This window comes from Melanotaenia boesemani, chromosome 2 (genome assembly GCF_017639745.1).
Source record: "Melanotaenia boesemani isolate fMelBoe1 chromosome 2, fMelBoe1.pri, whole genome shotgun sequence".
NCBI lineage: Eukaryota > Metazoa > Chordata > Actinopteri > Atheriniformes > Melanotaeniidae > Melanotaenia > Melanotaenia boesemani.
The window spans coordinates 34,848,182-34,871,729 of NC_055683.1; positions in this window are offsets into that span (position 1 = coordinate 34,848,182).

The window sequence follows — 23,548 nt, forward strand, 5'->3', positions numbered from 1 at the left end:
GTTGCATATAAAGCCAAAAAACATGAGGTACCAAACAGTACCAAACCCGAGGTACCAAAAAAAAAAAAGTGCCGTCAATTAAGTATTCGGGCCAAACGGTAGTGACTGATTAGTCATTAGTGTGGTGTTAACTCTTTTGTGTGTACAGATTCTTAGTCTTGTGTCTCATGTCTGATACATTTTTTTTTGTATATTTACCTCAACAAAGCATCTTCTTACCAATGCTCCGCCATCTCTAACAAGACTACAAGGACTTATACCTGATATTATATTGAATGCTGAGTTCGCTGACCAAAGTGAACTTTGACTTTCCCCATTATGACAGCAATAGAAGCCCAGCTATCAATTAAACTTGAGTAAGACTCGTCAACCTCGACTTTCACCTTTTTATTTGGTTCCACAAAAGTCCCATGTATTGTATTTGATTTATTGTTTTATCAATAAAAGATTATACATTGTTGTTTTGGTGCATTTCAGCTCATCTCTTTTTTCAGTAGATTAGAAAGATGGGCATCTGTTATTAGCTAAAACAACAGAGCAAAGCTGGAGTAAGACATATTAAGTTTTCTCTCAACGTCTGAGGTAATTTGGAGAGCAGTATGAGAGTCTGCTGAGTGGATCAATCCACTGTGAAAAGTAAGAGGTGGGATTCAGATTTTTCATAGCTTTAATTGGCTTTTTTTTATATCTGATAATATTGCAAATACTTTAAATGCAATGACAGAATTTAATATTTATCCACCTGACAGTGTAATGAAATGTTGAGGAGAGCAACTGTGTTTTAATTTGTTTGTTTTTAAATTGTATGCTCCGTGTTTTCTATTTTTGGTGTATTCCTGTGGCAGCATTACAGTGCTACAGGTCTGGCATGCATACTACAGCATTTCCATGGGTTTTAGGCTTTTCTTAAAAAAAATTCCATCTTTATAGAAAATGTTTTAAAAACAAAATCAATTCTGTTTCTGGGTGGATGTTAGCTAAAGCCTCATTTATGTTCTACGTTAAATACTTTTGACTAGTAAAGTATGGATATACACATTTAAAAGCTTTCTGTCTTTCTTCTGCAGCCTTTAAAGTGCATATTTTGGTCTGTTTTCAGAGTGCTTGTGGATCTACACCCAGCCATGGCAAACGGAGCAGTACCACCTAAAAACTGTGGGGGCAGTGTTATACAGTATAGTATGTGACCAGCAAAAGAAATAAAGAAGAAGAGGCTGTGATGTATTTAATGGCTGCACAGACCACCATCATTCACTGTGCTGCCTCTTTTTATGTCTCTTCCTGAGACTGTACAATATCATGATCTCGTCCGCCATCACCATGTTATTGTTTAAAACTGTCATCAGAACGCCAAGGTGAACTCTGAGCTCCGCAGTGCCCTCTAGTGGACATATTGGCGAACAACTGTACCAACATAAAGCGTGCATGGGAGTATGGGGGCAATGAATTGGACGTACCTATCTATGTACGTAAAGGCAGCATAAATTAGACCTAATATTACAGTTGTTTTCAGATTTAAAAACCTGAATGCGCTACAGACACATCAAAAAACATTTGGCTGTTGTTAATTATTTGTATAGAATTATCTGAAAATAAAAATCATCTTGATTTCACCACATTAGAGCAATTTGTTTAAAAGAATGCTATGAATCCCCTTTACCATTAACTCCCTTTGTTGCATATTACACTTTTAAATTTATATAGACAAATACATTAAATTATCAAACTGATAAGTCTTTAAAATCAATGAAAGTGTTGAAGATTTAAATAATTTGGACATCTCGCTTTTTTAACAACTTGTTCAATAAACACAGAGTATGCACAGTTTAACTGGTATAAGGCATCAGCTTAAACACAAGGAATATAAGAGCAAATGGAGGAAAGCTCAGGCATAACATGTCTCTTCCAGGGTGTTGTTTATTCTTAATAAGCAAGAGAATAAGCTTGTTCACACAGAGTGTGAAATAAAATAAAATATTCATATAAAATACATACCTTGACATCATGTGTGCAGCATCACTTTTATTCAATTGGCAGCTTCAGTTATTCAGCAGAAAGTAGAGCACCTCAATTTAAAGTTTGCTGAGGTTTGTTGGCACAAGATGCAGCATATCTGACCTCTCTCTGTATGTGGGGGGCATATAGAGAAGCAGAGGCCGGGTTTTACATCCAAATAGTTGATTGTCTTCTCTCTGCGCTTCTGGATAACAAAAACAATCACTGAGAAAATTATTCAGACGGGGAGGAAGAACAAAATGAATAGCACATCTCAGCAAAGCTCATTTAAACTACACTTAATTACATTTCTGGCCTTTGTTTCTGAGTAGAATAACAGAAAGAAGGAATAATGTGTGTGTGTTCCCCTCCCCCCCTTCTTATGAGCTCATTTAATGGATTTCTACCTCATTTGAAAGGATAACAATAACCCAAATAAAGCTTCTAACATTGAGCCAAATGCAATCTCACACTCCCTCAGGCATCAGAGCTTTACATCTGCAACACGTCTTTTCATTTTATGTAAAGACAGCTGCTCAACCATTACACATTTCCATTAATATTGGGCAGAATATTTGGGAGGAAAAGGCACACATTTAGTGGAAAAATCACATTTGCTTTTCAGATTTGTTTTGCTCTTGCTGTTTAGTTTTCTAAGCTCTTAAATGTGAGCTTGTTTCAGACTTGTTTAAATCAATGCTCAATTATTTAGAACTAGATAACAATATGAGTCATTTAACCTCAAAACAAAACTCACAATACAGCAAAGGATTCCCTCTCCAGGTATTTTGGAGGCATTATGGGATTTATTTAGAGTGATGCTTCAAATTTTGTGACCTAAAACATGATTGTATTTATACATAGGTACAAAGGAGATGGAAATAATGGACTTGTTCATTTACTTGTGGTATAGACACAGAGCAGCAATAACTGCAGATAATTATTTCCAGCAGCTTTTCATGAGTCCTGCAGATCAGCTGAGAGGAATCCTTGTCCAGTCATGCAGAATAGCTTCAGCTCGGGATGTTGCTGCGTTACCTCTCATCAATGCTCGCTTCAGCTCCTTCCACGGCATGTCTACTGGATTAAGGTCAGGACGTTGAGTCGGCACACTCCAAAACTTCAAAACTTCATACTTCCTTAACGGCAGAATGAGTTGTGTGCTTAAGGTCCATCGTCTTGTTGTTTGACCCACGTTTTTTGGAGGTTCAGTTGATGAGCAGATGTACGACATTTTCTTTTACAGTTTGTTTGTATAATGCAGACGTTTCAACCCTGAATCAGAAAACAACGGTATCATATGGAAAATGCAAATTAAAAAAGAAATCCAGTGACTCTTATTTACAGATTTTTATCCAGACAAATAAACACAAGACATTTAATTTCTATCCCAGCAACTTGATTTAATTAATTAATATTCTGCATTTCAGGCTTACAGCACATACTGAAATTGTTGTTAATGTGTGATTACTTTCTAACCTTACCTAACGTTAAGGAAACTAAGCAATGAAGCAAGACAGGTTCATTTGTCCCATTTTTCCTGCAAACATGTTTTAAAGCACAAACAGCACAAACAGCACAGAGTTATCATTACATTTTCAACTTAAAAATCCTCCATCATTTTTTTACTGGGGACACATCAGTACTGCAAGTAGGTCAGATCAGCACCCATACCCTCCTCTTCCTCAGCCACTCATTATGTGTGCAATGGTGTTTTGTCTTGTTTTGTAGTACAGATGTGGTCTTGAAGCCCACTTATGTTGTGTAAAAGCTTAATAAACATACATCCTGTCATCACAGAAGAGTAAACGAGCTTTGACAAGGATGATAGGATGATATAACCCTGTACCATCACTAAACCTGGGTTTTACACTTGTTACTGAGAATTGTCTGGATGGTACATTTGGTCTGTGGCCCAGAGCACATGGTGTTAATTTTTTTCTATAAAGGACCTCAGTGCTGAACGGTCCGACAATAATATGAGTTTCTACTGTGTGATGGTCCATCCCAGGTGTCTCCAAGCCTAGAGAAGCTGAGGGTCAGTCAGGAGGGTCTCAGAACGGAATGAGGCCCCTCCAGATTGAAAAGAACCAGTTGGGTTGGTTGTGGAATCTGATCAGGGTGCTCTATGAAAAACTCCCAAGGGACGAGACTCAGACACATCCTACCAGGAAGATAAACAGTTGAAGATGGATGGTTTGATGGACGGATAGATGGATGGATGGATGAACAGATGGATGATGAATGGATGGATGGATGGACGGACGGACGGACGGTGGATGGATGAATGGATGGATGGATGGATGGATGGATGGATGGATGGATGGATGGACGGACGGACGGACGGACGGATTGGTGGATGGATGGATTGATGGATGGATGGGTGGATGGACGGACGGAAGGACGGACGGACGGATGGGTGGGTGGATGGATGGATGGATGGATGGATGGATGGATGGATGGATGGATGGGTGGATGGACGGACGGAAGGACGGGTGGATGGATGGTGGATGGACGGATGGACGGACGGACGGATGGATGGATGGATGGACGGATGGATGGACGGACGGACGGACGGACGGACGGGTGGATGGATGGATGGACGGACGGACGGACGGACGGACGGGTGGATGGATGGATGGACGGACGGACGGACGGACGGACGGATGGGTGGATGGATGGATGGATGGATGGATGGATGGACGGACGGACGGACGGACGGACGGACGGACGGACGGGTGGATTGATGGATAGATGGATGGATGGATGGATGACGGATGGATAGATGGAAGGATGGACGGACGGATGGATGGTGGATGGATGGGTGGATGGACGGACAGAAGGACGGGTGGATGGATGGTGGATGGATGGATGGTGGATGGACGGATGGACAGATGGATGGATGGACGGATGGATGGACGGATAAATGACGACTCTTATAATGCCTCATGGCAGAGCTGATTGCATCAGATTTAACAGGTGTTCTAGTTAAACACTTTAAATTTATTTTACATTTTCTGTTTCCATCAGTCTGTCATTCTTTTGAAATTATAGCCTGTTTTCGCACTCAGGTGTGGCGGCTGCCTGCGCTGAGTGCTTTTCACTCCCTCCTCTAAATGAGAAAGTAAAGCCGTTTCCCATGTTCCTCTCATCCGCTGTGACAGCAGCCAGCTGCTACACCGATAAGATAAGTGCTCTCTTTTCAGGCTATCACCTTCCCGACGCTGTTTCTTAGTTTCATTTAATTCCTGCTTTGGTGTTAATTTCTCTTTAGACGAGCCCTCTGCTCCTCTGTCGGCTCGGAGGGGTTCAAAGTGTCAAGATGAAGTTTTGCAGATGAAAGCAAGATCAAGAGGATATTTGTTTCTCTGGATCTGTTAATTGGATTTTTCTGTGTATTTCCATTTTATTCTCTAAATGGATGGCAGCAGATTTTAATTCTTTGAATATGATCTAGTGGATTCACACACACACACACACACACACTCACACATAGTAATGGATTTATTAAATATAAAAAGTCATATTGGCTTGTGAGTGTTTTTACCGTGTCAACCCTACAAAATCTCAGTGGATGCCAATCTATTTTGTACACTTTATAATGTGCTTACAGACGTGTCACTGCATTAATTATGTTCAGTTTGGACTAAATTGATCTCTTTCTTTGATGCAGAGATGATTATGTGTGTTTCTCTTCTATTCAGACAACACCAGGAGGGGACTGTGTTATCTTCCTCTTAACCCAAATGGTCAGTTCTATTAAAAACAGTGTCAAATAGACACGTTCTCCCCTTTATGCCCCTGTTGTCATGACTTCATTAGCAATGCAAAAGTGGAGTTTCCATTGTGTAACCGTCCAGGAAGCAGACCAGTCGGCTTTGCATGTTTTATCCCAATCAGTGTAACCTTGGGTGTATATGCTGAGCTCAGTCTTCATGTATTTTCATGAGTAAAAGGATCCTCTTTGAAGCAGAGGAGCTCAATGACTTTGTTTTCATCAAGTCCTCCAACTGCAGTGGCCATGTCTGTTGCTTGTTCTTCCCCTGAAATATGCCTCATAGCTCCATCCTGTCGAGTACTGCTTCTACAGTGCATGAGGGAATAAAACCACTGTTGCAACTGAGGAGCTTACATGCAGTGGTAAGAGCTGATGGTGTCCATATTCAACCAATACGACTTGAGTTTAAGAAGAAGCAGTATAAAAAACTGTTGAAAGAAGCAGATAACAAGCAGAGAAAGTGGCTGCACCGTGTTTCATCTATTTTAAACAGCGGTTTGCCTCGATCAGTGGGCTGCTCTTCCATCACTTCAGTGTTTTTCACTTTGAGGCAAACCCAAAGGACTGACAGGAGAAACACAGATGAGAAGTCTGCATATCAACTTGTTCTGCGAGGTCGTGACTCTGTCTTCTAGTATCAGCAGAAAATCCATGGATGTTGAGGCTGTTAGTCTTTTTCTTTAAAAAAGAAAAAAAAAGGAAAAAGTGGAAGTTCTGTTGTTTTTTTTAATGTATTCATTTAATTTAAACTAAAAGAGGGAAAATGTGAAAATAGCAAAACAGTTTTTTCTTTTTTTTATATAAATATTTATTCATTTAATTATTTAGTTTTGCCAAAATAAAAAAATCTCAAACGATTTCACTTCCACTTTTGCATAACTTTAGTTGTTTAGTTTAGTTTAGTTTAGTTTAGTTGTTAAAAGGACCAATAAAAACTTCAGATTTATAAAGAAAAGTCTGCCTATTATTTCTTGGATCGAGTGTTGACGGGTTAATATTTAAAGCCTTTACAACAAACAAAGAATATAATCTGTTTTTTTTTTTATTTAATATTCTAAAAATAAATTATGACAAATAAATTTTAAAATCACATATCAAGGATATTTTGGTGAGTATGTTTGATGTTGATATGTCTTATTACGCAACTGTGATTTAAACAGTCATCCTGTTATAACTGCACTGCATGAAATGCGTGACTTGTAATAGCCGTAAACAGAAATGATGGGAATTCTCTTACTATGATGCACAAAGAGATTTTCTTTCCTTTCTTTGTTTGTTTTTCATAAGCAGAAAAGTGGTGGCATAAAGCAGGAAATTTTTTTTTTTACTTTATTTAAGACAAGGGATCAATCAAACAATAAACAAGTAAGTTTTTGTGTTACTTGTGATTATTTGTGTCTCATATGACAGGATAAACTCAGGACAAATAGATGATGCTGAGCTCTGGGAAACACCCATTTACACAAAAATTAAATAATGATATAGTACAGAAAATATCATTTGCAGCAGTAAAGACAAACAAAATCAACAAAACAAACCTAAAAGAAATATTAAATCATAACTAGAAAACTATAGTTTGGCTACTTTTGAAATTTTTCTGAAGTAGATTTTTCATTTTTCATCTGTCACATATGCACAACTGTCTTTCTCTGGTCACACCTGTGTTACCCTGCATGCTCTTGGTGCTGGAATATAGATAAACACGATATATGTCATTAGACATGATTAATATAATAGAGCAGATATCAAAGCTATGTATTTGCAAGCTGCAATATCCAAATCACCACTAGGGGCAGTGTGGGAAACAATTTGACCTGCATAAATGACATTTGGTTTTGATAACAAGATGTGGCATGTTTTAGGGGATTTACCTATCGTCTGTGATACTGCTGCTTTGCTTGTTCTCTGCCATGATTTACACCCTACAAAGTCAGCATCTCTATCTGGTCTCTAATCTGCTTCCCAGTTTAATCCTCTGGTAACCAGCCTATACACAAGCAGGTATGTGAAGTATTCCACTCCAACAGAGCCGGTTGCAGACACGATCACCGTGTTAAAAAGCAAGTATGTTCTTGGATTAACTTGTGAGTTAATTATCAATACATTCTTCCATCTTTTGAAGTAATTCAACTTTAGGTACAGAATAGATCCTTTTCCCACTCCTCATGAATAAGAAAAAAGTGGAGAGTAGATGAAAAAATATCATACGAAAGACATCAAAATTACTCCTCTGCTTTTATTCCATCACTAGTTACAATGTGGGCTGCCATTTTTCTGGCACCCAGGGAGCTGTTGGGGGGTTAAGGGCCTTGCTCATTGTGCCCACAGTGGTTCACCTCCTGACCCATCAGGAGTAATTAGGGGTTCAACATTAGTTCTTTGGGCCGGGATCGAACCGGCAACCCTTGGGCTATAGGATGACCACTCTACCCACTGAGCCATGTCGCCCCCAAACACAAACACCACAGCTGTCAGGTCACGCACATGAATGTTTAAAACAGAATATAACATTATGTGTTAAGCTTCACTTCCATAGCTCAGAGGAAAAATCCCCCAGAGGATGTTGAGGTGATGCATATAGAGTCTGAGCTGCAGCAGTAATGATGACTTGAGAAGGAAGCAACTTTTTGTATTTGCAAGGTAGCGGAAACAAGTACGAGGCTGATAGTAAGACAGGAAGTGTGCAGCAGTGTGCAGGAAGGGTGCGTTTGATAGGTGTCATGTAGACTATGAAGCAGACCACATGGTAACAGCAGAGCAGCTCAAGCGGCCTGCCTGCTAGCTGGCCAGCATTGCTTCTCTGAAGCTGTGGAGAGCAATCTGCAGGTAATGTTTTTACAGCCTGCTGGCATACTGCATCAGGTCCTTCAGATAATAATCAGAAGCATTACAAAAGACAAATCACACCCATTTTTATTGAGATATACATTCCATGTATTGTAAAAGAAAACTGTTTCAAATCTAAACAATACGGTTATTATAACTATAAAAAATTAATTAACTAAAAAAAGAGAGAAATAAAGACTTTTTACATTCTCCTTTTGTTTTTGTATTTTTTTTTTGTTTGTTTTGTTTTTTGTCTTTCTCATTTAATGAGAATTAAATTAATAAAAGGGAAAGAAAAAGAAAAAAAACAATTTCCAAAAAAATTTTGGTATATATTGTTTGGTATATTCTTCCCATTTCTCCCAATGTTTTACGAAAGAGTTTTTCTTTAAGTTTACAGAAAAGATTATTTTTTCCATCCTATATATGGCCATTGTCACCTCATTCCACTCTTCAACAGACGGTTCACTTTGCTCCATCCATGTTTTTAGTTATTGCTTTTTACTAGAAGCACATTCCATAAATATCCATCTATCCCTTTTCAGCTGTGGAGGCTTGTACCCAAAGTACATTGTTTTGAAATCAAGAGAAATTTTGGTTTTGAAAATCATCTGCATCACTTCCTTAACCTTTGTCCAATAGCTGTAAACCTTTGGGCATCCCAAAAAAATATGACTGCGGGCATTTTGGCAGCCACAGTTTCTTCAGCAGTGGGCCGTGCCCCTGAGATATAAAATAACGTAGTACATTTTTCCAACAATATTCCTTCCATGTATAAAATTTTGTACTCCTCCATTGAGATACGCAAATCTGGTCCCATTCTTCATCTGTTATAGCTGAAGCTCCTTCCTTCATCCATTTTTCTTTAATATAGCTTGTTAATAGATTATTTAGACTACAAAAACATTTGTATGACTGTGATTTTGTCCCCCTGGAGAGTTTTGATTTGTATGCCTTTATGAAAAATTTTATTAAGGGGTTGTGTTCTTCTCTATTGGTTTGTTTAATTTTACTATTATAATACCTCCTTAGTTGTAAGTATCTATAAAAATCTTGTTTCTTGAATTGTGCAAAAGCTAAATATTAAAAAAAAAAATGTAATGGAAACACCAAAATTTTTAACAAACTTTTAAATATCGCTAAAATGTTTTTACACTCTCATGAGTTGGTTTTTCAGACATCGCGATATAGCTGTATATCGCAAAAGTGTAATGGAAACACTTTTCTCGCATTTACACTTCACCAGACGTGACGTAGAGGGTCACGTTACCAGTTCATTTCAAATAAAGATGGTGCTGTATGAGGAGGAAATGGAAATCTTTTTACAAATAATTAAAGAAAAATATATTATCGTCATTGTTGATAGCAAACAGCAGCGAAATGCAGAGTTTTACAAAGAATTAGAAATTTCCTTCCTCCTCAAAGTGGATTTTACCAGAATAACGGCTAATGTGCTAAACACCATTCAGTGGAAACACCTACAAATCGCAACTGGAGTTTGTTGAAATTTTAGAAATATCGCTTTTATTTTGCGAAAACTGTAATGAAAACGCAGTTTGTGTTAAAAGTACTGTAACATGTTGTAGACTCTTAGTACTTTCAACGGCAGTTTAACTTTAGATCTGTTCATTTTTAGCTAGGGATATTTTCTATTCTTTTTCTACTTATTTGAATTAAAACACAATTGAATGCATTTTCCAGATATTATTAGAGCTTGAATTTACAATGTTAATTTCTGTGTCTATTATTTGATTCAGTCGCCCACTAAAATCCATTTAAACTTACTGTTGTTATGTGATTAAAATGCAGTTAATCAAGATTAATTAATTAATTATGAAACCTCTAATTATTATATTAATTGTTTTTAATGGAGTCTCACACCTAATTAAAGCACGATCCTTCACACACAGGAGCAAAGTAAAAATCCACACCAACCCCATTCAGCCCCAACTCTCATTCTCTATTTCTACCTCTAGCAGAATATGAAATAAACATCTGGCTCACCTTACTGAACCAGGAGAGGAAACAATATCTGAAAGATTCGTGCACGGCCCCCCAGCCACTCAGTTAAGGGCGATCACGAGGGCAACAGCTGTGCAGACTAAGCAGGCAGCCTCCGATGTGGAGGCTCCTCATGAGGAGAACACTGGAGTTAAAAAGTAAAAACAATAAGAATAATAAATAACCCCCCCAAAAAGAGCTACATGTGAATAAGAATACATCTAGGAGTCGATGAAAACAAAGGATAAAATAAATCAACACTTAAAAAAGAATAGAAAAGGTATTATTATTTTAAATAAGTAAAAAAGCAAATTAAAGAGTGGATGCTCATTTGAAGCAGTTCTTGCCTCACTTTCATTCTGATAGTTTGGTCCTTGTTAAGGTTTACTTCTATGTCATCTTATCCAAGGTTTACTCCTCTAACAGAAATAAAAACAGAAACAGTTCATGAAATACAAAAACACACAACCTAATTAGGTTTTATTGTTTTTCATTTTTCATCAAACAAAAACAGAAAACCAGCCCCTTATTTCCCTTTGTAGTGTCTAAATAATAACATTATGTAGGTAGTGTCTGGAGACTTTCTGCCTGCAAGCCATTTCTTCCACATCACCTGCCTCGACAAGATGCTTCACTTTTTTTTTTAATTTTGGAGATAATGAGAGAATGGCTGCTTCCAGTTTTCTTTTTGGTTCCAAAGAACAAAATCCACAGACCCAAAAAGCCACAACAGGTAAACATGTATCAGAAAAACCACAAGTTTAATTTCTCATGCGAGTTTTTGTACTTCACCTTCAACCTTCCTTCTCCTATTTTGTATTTAGCTCAGCTGACTGCCTCCACATGCTGGACCTCTGTCTGCAAATGAACTTTTTGCACTGGAACTTGTTTTATAACCCCCAAAGTGAGCAACCAGTAAAAGATATTAGCTTTAATTTATTGTCAACATATTTCTGAAGAGTGTCAGCTCCTCTAACAGAGCTGGTTGTTTAGGTCCCGAGTCTCTCTGAGGCTAAAGCTCATCACACTCAAGGGTCCTTGATTTCTGAAGCAGGATCACCGCGACATGGCCACAGTGAAAAAAGGCAGAATGCATTAGTGTTTATTAGAGAGATAGGTTTTTGTGCTGCATGTGTGAACTTCAGCAACACAATGACTGCCTCATATTATCATATTCTGCAACAAATGTGTTTTTTGACTCTGCACAGTTTTCACAAATTAACCACTGAAACACGTCTGAACTGGAGCGAAGGCAGAAATAAACAGAAATATCTCCAAGTATGCAAAATCTGACACTGCTGCAGCACAGAATGAATAAAATACTCCAGTCTTGTAATTCACATTAATCTTAATAAACAAAAAACAATGGATGCACCTAAAGAAGACTTCCTGTTGTTTTTGTTCAAATTTGTGTAAAAAAACAAACTAAAACTAATGAACCTATGTGAGTGAATACTATCAACTAGTAAGGGTGTTTATAAAAAAAAAAAATGTCTTTTCAAAATGTTTAAGTCAATAAATAAGTTAGTAAAGTTATGATGCAAGCCTTTTACAGACCTTCTAATAATAATACATATACAGAATTAGAGTTGACATATATGCGCTGCAGATGCAGTAGAATGTGTCGTTTGAGTCAAAAGAAGGAGAAAAGCTGCACATTTCACTGATCAGACACAGATCAGACAAACTTCCAGGCTTCCTCACTCATCTTTTGATTGTAAAACATGAAGAAAAGAAAACATCTTTGGGGGATTGGGTCCAACTATGCTTTGGGAAACTCTTGTTTTCCTCTTCAGAGTCATAAAGCTGTTCAGTTTCTGATCTCACCAGCCTCCATTTAATCTTGGAAAAAGCTAACATAATATAAGTTGTTTTCAGAGATAAATGTAATTAAAAGGATCAGACCGAGTTGTGAAAGACTGTTTTTACATTCTTGTGTAATAATAAAAAGAAGCACAGACTTGACTCATGACCTGTTATTACTTCTGCTCTTTTACCTTAACCCTGATGATTTACTGTGTCACTGTATCGGCATAAAAAGATGCACAGAAAGTTTAAAATATATAAATAAAAAGCAAATGTTTACATCAGTGTTATATATTCACATCATCTTGCTTGAGAAAAACTTGATCTTTGTGCATATAAGGCAAGCTGTGCTTTGTGCTTCTCGTCTGTATTATTTGTTTGAATGTTTTTCAGTGAAGGTCAGATAAGGTGGCAGTTTATACTTGTACTTACTTTAAATTAAAAGTGAGTCTGAAAAATAAAAGCATCTTTGAACATGTGGTTTAACTGAGATCAGATTTTGCTTTTTAAACATTCCTGATGATCTTGAAAAAATTTGCTGCCTCAAAAGTCCCTGAATGCTCCACAAATGAGTCAGAACAGTTTAAACTGGGAAGCATTCATTTGTTTCCTTAATGAAATGTGAGCAAAAGGTGCACAGGAAGACATGAATGATTACTCTGAAGAGTCCACCGCTAGAGAGCTCAGAAGCTTCTTTCTGTCCAATAACAGCTACACCTTCGGCTGGTAAATCTCAGTCGGCTCAGGAGCTCTTTCTTCTGGACTTCGGACTCAGTCCTCAGGAATCTGATGAGTAATTGGCAGTGACTCATGCATTGCTTTGAGATATTGAATTTATTCATGATTGTTAGAAATGTATTCAGGATAATCCAGCCTTGAGCACTGAATGACTACATTTACTACATATTTGTCAGAGGAAAGAAATGAAATTAAATGAAATGGTGAGCTTTTGGATGTGTTGTCTGTTCAGAGATGCTGTTCTGCATATCTTGGCTAGAACCAGTTCCAAAATGCTGGTGAATGAAACATCAAAACCTCATGGAGCTCTGAGCTCTTTGGGGATCCCTTTAGGTTGGGACCTACTGATTTAATCCATGATCGCTACTTTGTGAAATAATCCAAAATCTTTGTTAAAACTAAGGCTGATATGCTCCACTGCAGGTATCTGAGTAATGAAATGATTATTACTGATTATTATTAATGATTACCATTAGAAAATAAGTTCATGTCTATCTGGATTTCATGCTTTATACCTCAAGGATCTAGACAAAAAGTTTCAGATAAAGCTGTGTTATTCATCACCTCTGATATAATTTATGATTTCCTTTGTATTGGCTGCAGATTCTTTCCTGCGTGTACTGGCAATGAGCCACCTATATTATTAATCAAGTGTATTGGATATTCTACAATGTAAAGGTCTTTCAGTCGCTGATATATTTTGCGTGACCTTCCAACGCTGTGGGGATGGATAATGTATGCATGACCAGATACATCTGAACACAAGTCCTCTGTTCTATCTGCACTCGGCCCACAAGCCACTGCTGTAAATAGATCTGAATGTCTTACCTAAAGCTCTCTAATCTTACAAAGCAACATTTGCATTACAGATATCAGGTTACTATGGCAACTAAAAAAAACACCAGGCAAGACCTTAAATCGGTGGCTTGATGAGAGGAGTGTTACAAACCAAACTTCTAAAGGGGAAGGGCGCCAGGCTTTGCTGGAAGGGGATGCAGGTTTCTGCTGCTGAAGCTTAATGACAAATCTAAACACTTTGTGCACGTGTTTGTGCAAGCGAAGAAATCCTAAATGGTTCAAATTGGAACTGATGGCACCTCAGTAATTACCAGTATCAAGGACAATTTTTGCCTCTACTGTGTGCACACCTGTGATTTAGGCGGCGGGTCCAGAATTAATGCAGTTGTGGGTTTGTAGGTACCGCAGCTGCTGAAGCTCGCTTTGGAGGCAATTAGCTTTGCTTTGACTGATGTAAGGCTCAGAGAGACTGGACCTGCATACTGATCCATTGTAGCATGAGGCTCAGATTTCTGTGTGGAAGCTGTTTCTCATGGACATGGATGTTGTGATGGATTCTCATGTTGTTGTACTTTGGATCTGTTTGGTCCTCTTTGAATTTATATTTTAAATCCCTCCTGTTGGTTTGTATTTTTCAGTAGTCTGGTGTTATGATCTATCCTGTTGGGCTGCAACATGAAAGAAAGACTTAATGAAGCAGCTTAGGGAAACAAAAGTTTGATAATAAAACAGTGATAGTTTAAAACCAGCACTAAATATCTGACTACATCTTCACGGGTGCAGCCAATCAAGCCATTACATCTTCTTATATCTCCAGCACAAAAACCGACTGGAGGCAATGTCAAGCAGCGAGGGAGGCGTGTTTCTCTTCCGCTGAGGGAGAAATGTTTCCCAGCAGGAGGAGGCGTCATTTTAAAATAGCCACGATCTGTCTGAGTGATTGAGAGTCGCTGTGTCATTAATCTCTGGGAGGATAAATGCACCACAAGAAAGAAAATAGAGAAAACCAGCAATGTTTTGGTGGTTAATACACAGCCTGGAATGAAACATTTTCAGCAGAGTCAATAACTTTATTTGTGGTTTAAATGGTGCAGTTTCTGTTAGTAGGTAGCTGGTGCAGGTTAACTCTGCCAAGGCAGCGAGGATACAGCAGGGCATCACTTCATGGTTACATTTATAAACATTTATTGGTCATTTTGTTATTTTCTGCCAGTAGTCATTTTTTTATTTTCATTGCCCTTTCACATTTGCTTTGTGTCTTTTTTCTTTTTTTAACATCACACTATGTTACCATGCATGCAGAATAGTTCCATTCTGCATTTGTTTCTTATAGTTTTGGTAATTTCCCATCTCTTTGCAATTAATTTGATTCTCTTTGCAACAACTTTGTGTAACTGAGATTCTTTTGTGTAACTGTTATCCTGTTTGCATCATTTTGTGTCATAATTCAGCATTTTGTTTTTTTGTTTTTTTGTTCAGAATATTGTGCAACAGTGACATCTGATATGTTCCTCATAACTATGAGTCTATCTATCTATCTATCTATCTATCTATCTATCTATCTATCTATCTATCTATCTATCTATCTATCTATCTATCTATCTATCTATTTCTTTTTATGTGTTATTGTAGTTGTGTGGATGATGTTCACACTGACTGGCTCACTAGCATGCATCCATTGGGCCTGGTCAGTAATTCAGTCCAGGCTGATATTTAACAAGCCTGTCTTTTTTACAAACTGTCCTAAATATGCAACTGTGGGAACAAAGTATTCATCATTACGAACGAAGAATGCAATAACAGAAACCATTAACACTGGATCAAAGAGCTGAAGATGGAGCAGGCTGCAGCTGGCAGATTGCTTCATCTTATAACAAACCCTCCTAATGATTGGCAGCGGAGAGGAACAAGCTTAATTTGACAAAGGTCAACTCTGAATAATCCATCCGAGAATGACTCGGCAGGCGTATTTGTGTCAGCTGGCCTATTTACAGTATGCACTGAAAAAGTTTGTCTCTAACTGTAGAGTTATATTTTTCAAGTTAGAGATAATTAACTTTATGTTAAATGTAAAATCATGCGTGCTGTGGCATTCATAGTATTAATCTCTCCTGGATGAGAATCAAGCGGCTTACAGTGTGCTAAAACAACAATCCCTACACTATTACTAATAATCCTTTAATGCTTTCTTTGCACCATCTGTAAAGTTTTTAATGTTTTATGTAAAGCACTTTTAATTTTCTTGAATATGAAATGTGCTTTACAAATAAACTCGCCTTGCCTTACTTGCAGCAACCTGGACTGTAACACCTGACTGTTTGGGTCATGGATTCATGCAAGTGATGCCAAATTCTGAACATCTATGCATGCCCAGACCAGCTTAGTTTAGCAAGTCCTTACTGTAGCTTCTGTGGAAAAACTTTTTGATTGGCAAGAGTGGGGTTTTATGTAGTCCTCTAATGTTTTGGCCTACCAACCTCAAAGACTCACTACAGATCTTTTACAGATTTTGTCACTGATTCGCCCCTTATCGACAGCAAATTCTGTATCCATATTGTATCCTACCAGTAGTGCAAGTTCTCTCCAGCCAATCAAAACACGTATCTTATCTCCAATTTTTCTTTTTTTTTTTTTTTCTTTTTTTTTTTCGCTCTGTCCCTTTCTCTTTCTTTTCCTCTATTCCTCAGACAAGGTTTTTTTTTTTTTTTTTTTTTTTTTTTTTTTTTTTGCTGAGTCAGCAAACTTGGCTGCAACTTCCTGGAAAAACAGTTGTATACTGCAGTTTCTCAGCCTTGAGATGCTGTTGGGGCAGTGACGGCTCCAGGAATGCACCAAAATAGATGTCACTGTTCCCCTTTAAAAAAAGTCCACAACGCAGCTTTAACAGTTTGAAAGAATTACTGACCTCTGGTAACAATGGCTATAGTAATGGCTCTAAATACGCTAAAAAATTCTCAGAAATATTTGAGAATGGACGGTGGATGTCAGTGGCCAAAATTCTTCCAGATCTATGTTTTCTTCTGTGAGTGAATCCGGCGGCCTCAGGTGTATCAGTAACTGCACTACAGGTAGCTACTTTAAATTAAAATTCTGTAATATTTGTTATTCGTGGACTTTTAAGGGGTTAAGGAAGCATGTACCGGCTGGAAAAAAAAGGAGCCTCACCCCTCCTTTTTAACAGGTACATGTGCGGCATGTTACGGCTGCGCCGCGGCCTCCGCGATTCGCAGCCCTTTTAGTCAATGGTTTGGTTACCACCGGGTCTGCTGCAGCATGTATCAGAAGCATCCCAGAAGCGCATTGTTGCGGCGTTACGCTAAATTTACGTGCTGAGCCCATTTTTGACTCACACCCAGAATGCGTCAATTCCACAGTTCAGATAGGGGCAGACAGGTAATCAGACACAGGAGCAGTGTAAAAGCTTTTGGTATTTGTCAAAGTCAAACCCCCCATGCAGATTTGCCCTGTTGAACCATGTAAATGTGGCAAGCTCGGGGGAGTAAAAAAAAAGATAATGTGTTAAAGGTGCAGACAACGCCACCCTGGGACTTTCACCCAGGGAATAACAAAAAAACTCCAACAAGGCAACCAGGTCCGTTATACCAAGGAGGCACGAGACAAGCGTCCAATTAAACACTCTTTATTTAAAGTAAATAAAACAAAACCCTTGGTTAAAAAAATAAAAGATGGCTGAGGCTTACCGGGAGATAGGTGGGCTAAAGGAGGTGAGGGGATCCAAGCGAAGGCCACCCCAATCACACGTGCAAAACAAAACACACTTCACGCTCACTTCAGTCCCACAGCACAGACAAACGTGACCAGCATGCAGATGAGGGGAAGATCAGACTAGGAAGGGAACCCGCACCGCAGAGGTACCACCACTCCAAGCTCTCAGGCCACTAAAATAAAAAGAAATACAGTTGTTAAAAACAGTGAAATTAAACACAATAAAAAAAAGGGCAACAAACAAAGTAAATTAAACTGCCGTAACATAAAACATCCACACTAGAGGCCAGCCATCCAGCCCAGTCCTCAATACAGGCCGCGTCCCGGACCTCTAGTGGAGCGGCAGAGCATAAGAATGTCCCAAAACAATTTAAAAGAATCAGTAGTAAAACAATTAAAACAAATAAAACAACGTAAAGCAAAGCAGCAGCAATTAGGACGCCAATCTGTAGATGTGGGAATGGCTGTAGATCCTCCAGCACCACACGCCGCCACAGCCACTATCAGCCGCCTGGAAGGCAGCTAAATTGTTAAAAAGGCCGTCCGATAATTCCCCCCGGATGACGGGGGTTTGCCACACACGGAAGCCACACACAGAAGTCGGCTCGGCGCGAGAGGCAGCACAACACGGGAGTTTCCCACAGCAGTCTTGGTGTGAGAGCTAGTTCCACGCGCAGCGGTGATAATCTCCACGACAGCCGGAAGTCAGGTGACCTGTCGACCAGACGAACCTTCCCAAAGCTGGCTCTACGCCTGCTTAAATATGGTGCCCCCCTCTGCTGATTGGTTGATACTGCAACCACTCACCTCATACTGCCACATAAACATTACGTGTTTAACTGGTCAGGGGGTCTCAGTGTTTTTTTTTCTTTTTCTTTTACCATCATAGATGACGAAACGTTTATCCTGACTCGCCCAATCTGGTGATTCTCCACTCCTCCGGCTATTTTGTGATCTCATGGATCATGCTAGGTGGACTGCACTCATGGGCGCTCCATACCTGACACGCTCCTGGTAAAAATTGCTGCACCACAGAGGTTGGAACAAAACCGTGGTGCAACCTTAACGTGGCGTACATGCGCCCAGTGTAAAGGAGGGGACAGACGTGTATTTTTTATATTTTTTTTTGTTTTTGTTGTTGTTTTGTTTTTTTTTGTTTTTTTTTTTTACTGTCAGTGTTATTGGTCCGTGTTTTTCAGAGGTTTTAAGTGATTCAGTGTTGATTCAATATGTTGTTGCTATGGGAAATGGCTAGGTAGGCCATTTCACGAACGTTAAGCACACTCCGAAGTGTGCAGACCTTTGGGAAACACCTAACTTCAACAGTATAGATGCGAATTGTTTTGTGAAGAACTGAATTTTCTCTGGACAATGATCAAATACAGTTTGCTTGCTTAACATACAACGTTTATTAACAGTTGATCTTAGCCAAACACTAGATGCCACATTAACTGCAGCCATCCATAGGAGCTGACAAGCTGAGTGGCCACCATCTTGAATTGGTCATCAGCTACTTTGAGTCACCTGTTTTAAATGAATAAAAGTGTTTTATTTGCAACATTAAACTAATTTGGGTTTGAGCCGTCTTTCATAGACTGGATAAAAATATTATATAACAACCCAAATGCATGTGTGAAGACCAATGATCAAACTTCCCCAAGCTTCTGTTTTGCAGAAAGGCACCAGGCAGGGCTGCCCGCTTTCTCCCTCACTTTTTGCTATTTTTATTGAACCACTAGCTGCTGTCATGAGACAAAATAAAGACAAAGAAAAAGATAAAGAGGAATCCATGCCAAAAATATAGAACATAAGATAAGTCTTTATGCTGATGATGTATCACTTTTCCTCCAGAACTGGTTACATTCAAGGAGCAGCTGTGATTGGTTTAACTTGGTTTTCATTCATCAAGGACCCAAAGTGTCTCATAAAAACTAAAAGGAGCGTAAACCATTAAGCAAATGCAATTGCAAAAAAGATTTAAAAATACAGGGAGGGAAAGACAATAGACATGGAAAAAGGAATTACCTTTTTCAATATTAGAAATAGAAAGAGATTTCTAACCAAATTTATGAATAATGTTATTTATTTTTTCTTTTTGAAATAGCACTTGAAATCACATTTACAAATCACAGTAGTAAATGTATTATTCGTCTACACAGAGCCTGCAAAGGTAACAGTAATAATGGTAGGAAGTAGTAATCTTAATGAAATAACTGTTTAACAGTCATCTAACCAGCAGATATACAGTTACTATACTTCCAGTATCACCACTGACTGATTTTCAACCATTTACCCAGTAACAAAATATTGCACCAGTTAATTAACTGGTTCTAGCAACTACTGTGTGTTTAATCTTAAAACTCTAGAGAGGTCCACTGTTGTCTGAAGACTAGATTAAGTTGGCCTTTATTACCATAAGCACACACACACACACACACACACACACACACACACACACACACACACAGTATTTTATTTTGAGTCATGCACTGTGTGGCTGCAGGAAATCACTGAGGCTCTGAATCAGCTGCTTGGTTCCACTTCCTCTGCTTTGAGTTTGTTTCAAACAGCAGAGCCAGCTCTTGTTTCAGAAAATAACTTTGTGTTTTTGACTTTCTAGACAGCATTAATTACTGAGAAGAAAACGGCTGTACCATCACAAGGCAGAGACATGAACTAAGACAGTTTGGGTCTTCTTGTGGAATTAAGTGTCAATAAGAAAAACACAGAATGTGCCTTTACTACAAGTTATATGACATAAGAAAATGACCTTGGAGCCTGATAGTACTTCTGTTTTACTCTTAAAAAAATGTGAAACCTGGAAGGATCAATACAACATAACGACTATCAGTGTGTGTGTTCAGAGGAGAAAAGCCCCACTAGGTGGGGCTTGATATCAAAAAATGAAGGAAACCGGTTCTGTTTACATGTTTCCTTCCTCCATAGACACACATTACTGTGAAGCTTTTAAAAGATTCCATTATAACTTCTACCTTGTGAATAGTTTTCACTGCTGGTGTAGATTATTGGGCATAAATCATATACTGCAGCTGTTACAGCAGCATGGCTTTGTTGGAGGAGAGTCCGGTTGCTGAACTGGCCTGCCTGCAGTCCAGATCTTTACCCTATTGAGAATATTTGGTTCATCATTAAACGAAAAATACGTCAAAGACAAACACAAACTCCTCAGCAACTAGAAACCTTATCAAACAAGAATGGGACCAAATTCCAACAGTTTAACTCCAGTAACTCATAACCTCAATGCCCAGACGTCTTCAAATGGGAGTGGTGGGGAACCTTGGCCCTCGTCCTGCAAGTCTTCCATATGTCCCTGGTCTAACACACCCTGCTTTCTCACCACACATACATACATAACATTTGTTATGTATGTGTGGAAAAATAATATTGGCTCATGTGATTTTAAGGTCTTTTAGTATTCATTCTGTTCAAATTTTAGGAAAGGCACAACAATCTATGGTCATGAGCTGTGGGTAGTGACCGAAAGAACAAGATTGCAAATACAAGCAGCCAAAATGAGTTTTCTCCACAGGGTGGTCGGGCTCTCCCTTAGAGATAGGGTGAGAAGCTCAGTGATCCGGGAGTGCTCAGAGTAGAGCTGCTGCTCCTCCGCATCGAGAGGAACCAGATGAGGTGGCTCAGGCATCTGGTCAGGATGCCTCCTGGACGCCTCCCTGGTAAGGTGTTTCGGGCACGTTCCACCGGTAAGAGGCCCCGGGGCAGACCCAGGACACGCTGGACGGACTACTTCTCTCGGCTGGCCTGGGAATGCCTCGGGATCCCCCCGAATGAGCTGGTGAATGTGGCCCGGGAGAGGGAAGTCTGTGTTTCCCTGCTTAGGCAGCTGCCCCCGTGACCCGACTCCGGATAAGCAGCAGATATTGGATAGACAGATGGACACAACTTTTCTGGAATTTGGGTTGGAAATCCAATCGAATCCATATGGAGTTCCAAAAAAAAAAAAAAAAAAAAATGTGTAGACCTAATATAGTTATTATGATATACTGTCTCATAGAAGAGTTATGAACACCTTTGGCAGCATTTTTAATCAAAATTTGAGGAGGAAATGACTACATAAGTGGCTGCATCTGCTTTAAGAAAATAAATATGGTCGAAGATCGCTGACAGAACAATCATAATGTATCCAATTCAGACTAATCCATATCAAAATTAGTTCAAGTTTTTCATTGTATGGCTATGTTGGCTTGTTTTTTGTGCCTAAATTCTTCCTCAAGATTTTTCTTCTACGTTAGTGGCTACTACTCTGATTATTGCAGCCACATAAAATGTTGGACACTATGCAACCCACTTGATTCACGAGAAAAAATTCATTTATTTATTTATTTATTTTGCCTGTTTATTCAAAGACACACAACAAAGGACTTTTTTAAAGCAACTTCAGCCAACTCAATTCTTTTTATAATATAGTAAAATATAGATTAATGAAACTGAATTAGTCAACACCTTCACTTGAGTATAGATCACTGAATGCCCTATAAACTTATCCACATCTCTTGTGGATCTTGTATTTTAAACTCTTATAACTGCCAGATTTTTTGGATAAAATTTTCCAAGATCTTGTTTGTTTGTGTTTTTTTTTTTTTTTTGGCAACTGAAAAAAATTTTTAATTGTATTGAGGAGATTCACATCTTGTAACTGGTGAAGGTCATTCTGTGTTTAAGTCTCTGACTCTTTCAATGCATCTTTCTTTATGGTCATTCTGATACAATTAACACTTCTTGCCAAGGTAAAATAATATTAGACCTTTTCCTTAGACCTCTGGACAGTGGTTCCCAATCGGACGGGACCCCTGGGTGAGGGGGGGAGAGTTATCCCAGGAGGGGCACAACAAGGCTAAATAAAACTTAAAGATTTTGTCGTGCTAGCAAAACATGGACAAATGTGTTAAAGTACCAATGGACAAACAATGGTGAATCAACAAGCGAGAATTCAACTACAAAAAGAAAAGACAAGAAAATATGATGAGGCATATCTTGTCCTGTGTAATGGTCAATGGTGGGTAGTGAAGAGAGACACAGTGTGTTGTGTGTCTTAAAATATCAGCATCTGACAGTATGAAGCCAAACAAGTTATATTGCTACATAGAGAGATCTCATCCTGAACACAAGAAAAGCCAGTTGATCACTTTCAAAATAAACTACTCAACTGTTGTAAATAGCAGAACTCAACTCACTGAAGTAGTTTGCAAAGGTTTAAAATATCTCACACCATAGCAGAGGAACTGACAACTCCCTCTGCCACTGACACGGTTTTAATTATAGTTAACAAAGTAGCAGCCAATAAATTAAAGACTATTATGTGGCACATTTCTTCGTATGTTCCTTTGTAAGCAGCGAGGTGCATGTGATGGGATCAGGAGGGGTGCTTGACATGGTTGTTGTCGATGAAGGGGGGGCTCTGCAGAAAAGGTTTGGGAACCACTGCCTTAGGATCTAGTCCAGGGATGACCAAACCCAGACATCCCAGGCCAGGACCCTCCAGGTTTTCAATGTTTCCCTGCTCCAACACACTTGACTCAAATTAAGTGGATCCAGTAGCCAATGATATCCTGCACAATGAATGAAAACCTGCAGGACACTGGTCCAAGAGGTCCGGATTAGGTGATCCCTGGTCTAGACTCATGTGCTGTTATCATAATCACCATTTAATGACCAAGTTACAAAATCTCGTGCTCAACAGTTGCTGTAGCTCATATCTGAACTTAACTGAACTTGAATTGTACTTTGGGAACTGTGAATTGGCAAAATAAAATAAACAGAACTGAATTAAATTGTGTGGCAGTGTGGTGCAGTTTAAAACAATAACCTACTTTGCATATCTTCATCAGAGGTGTTGCTCAG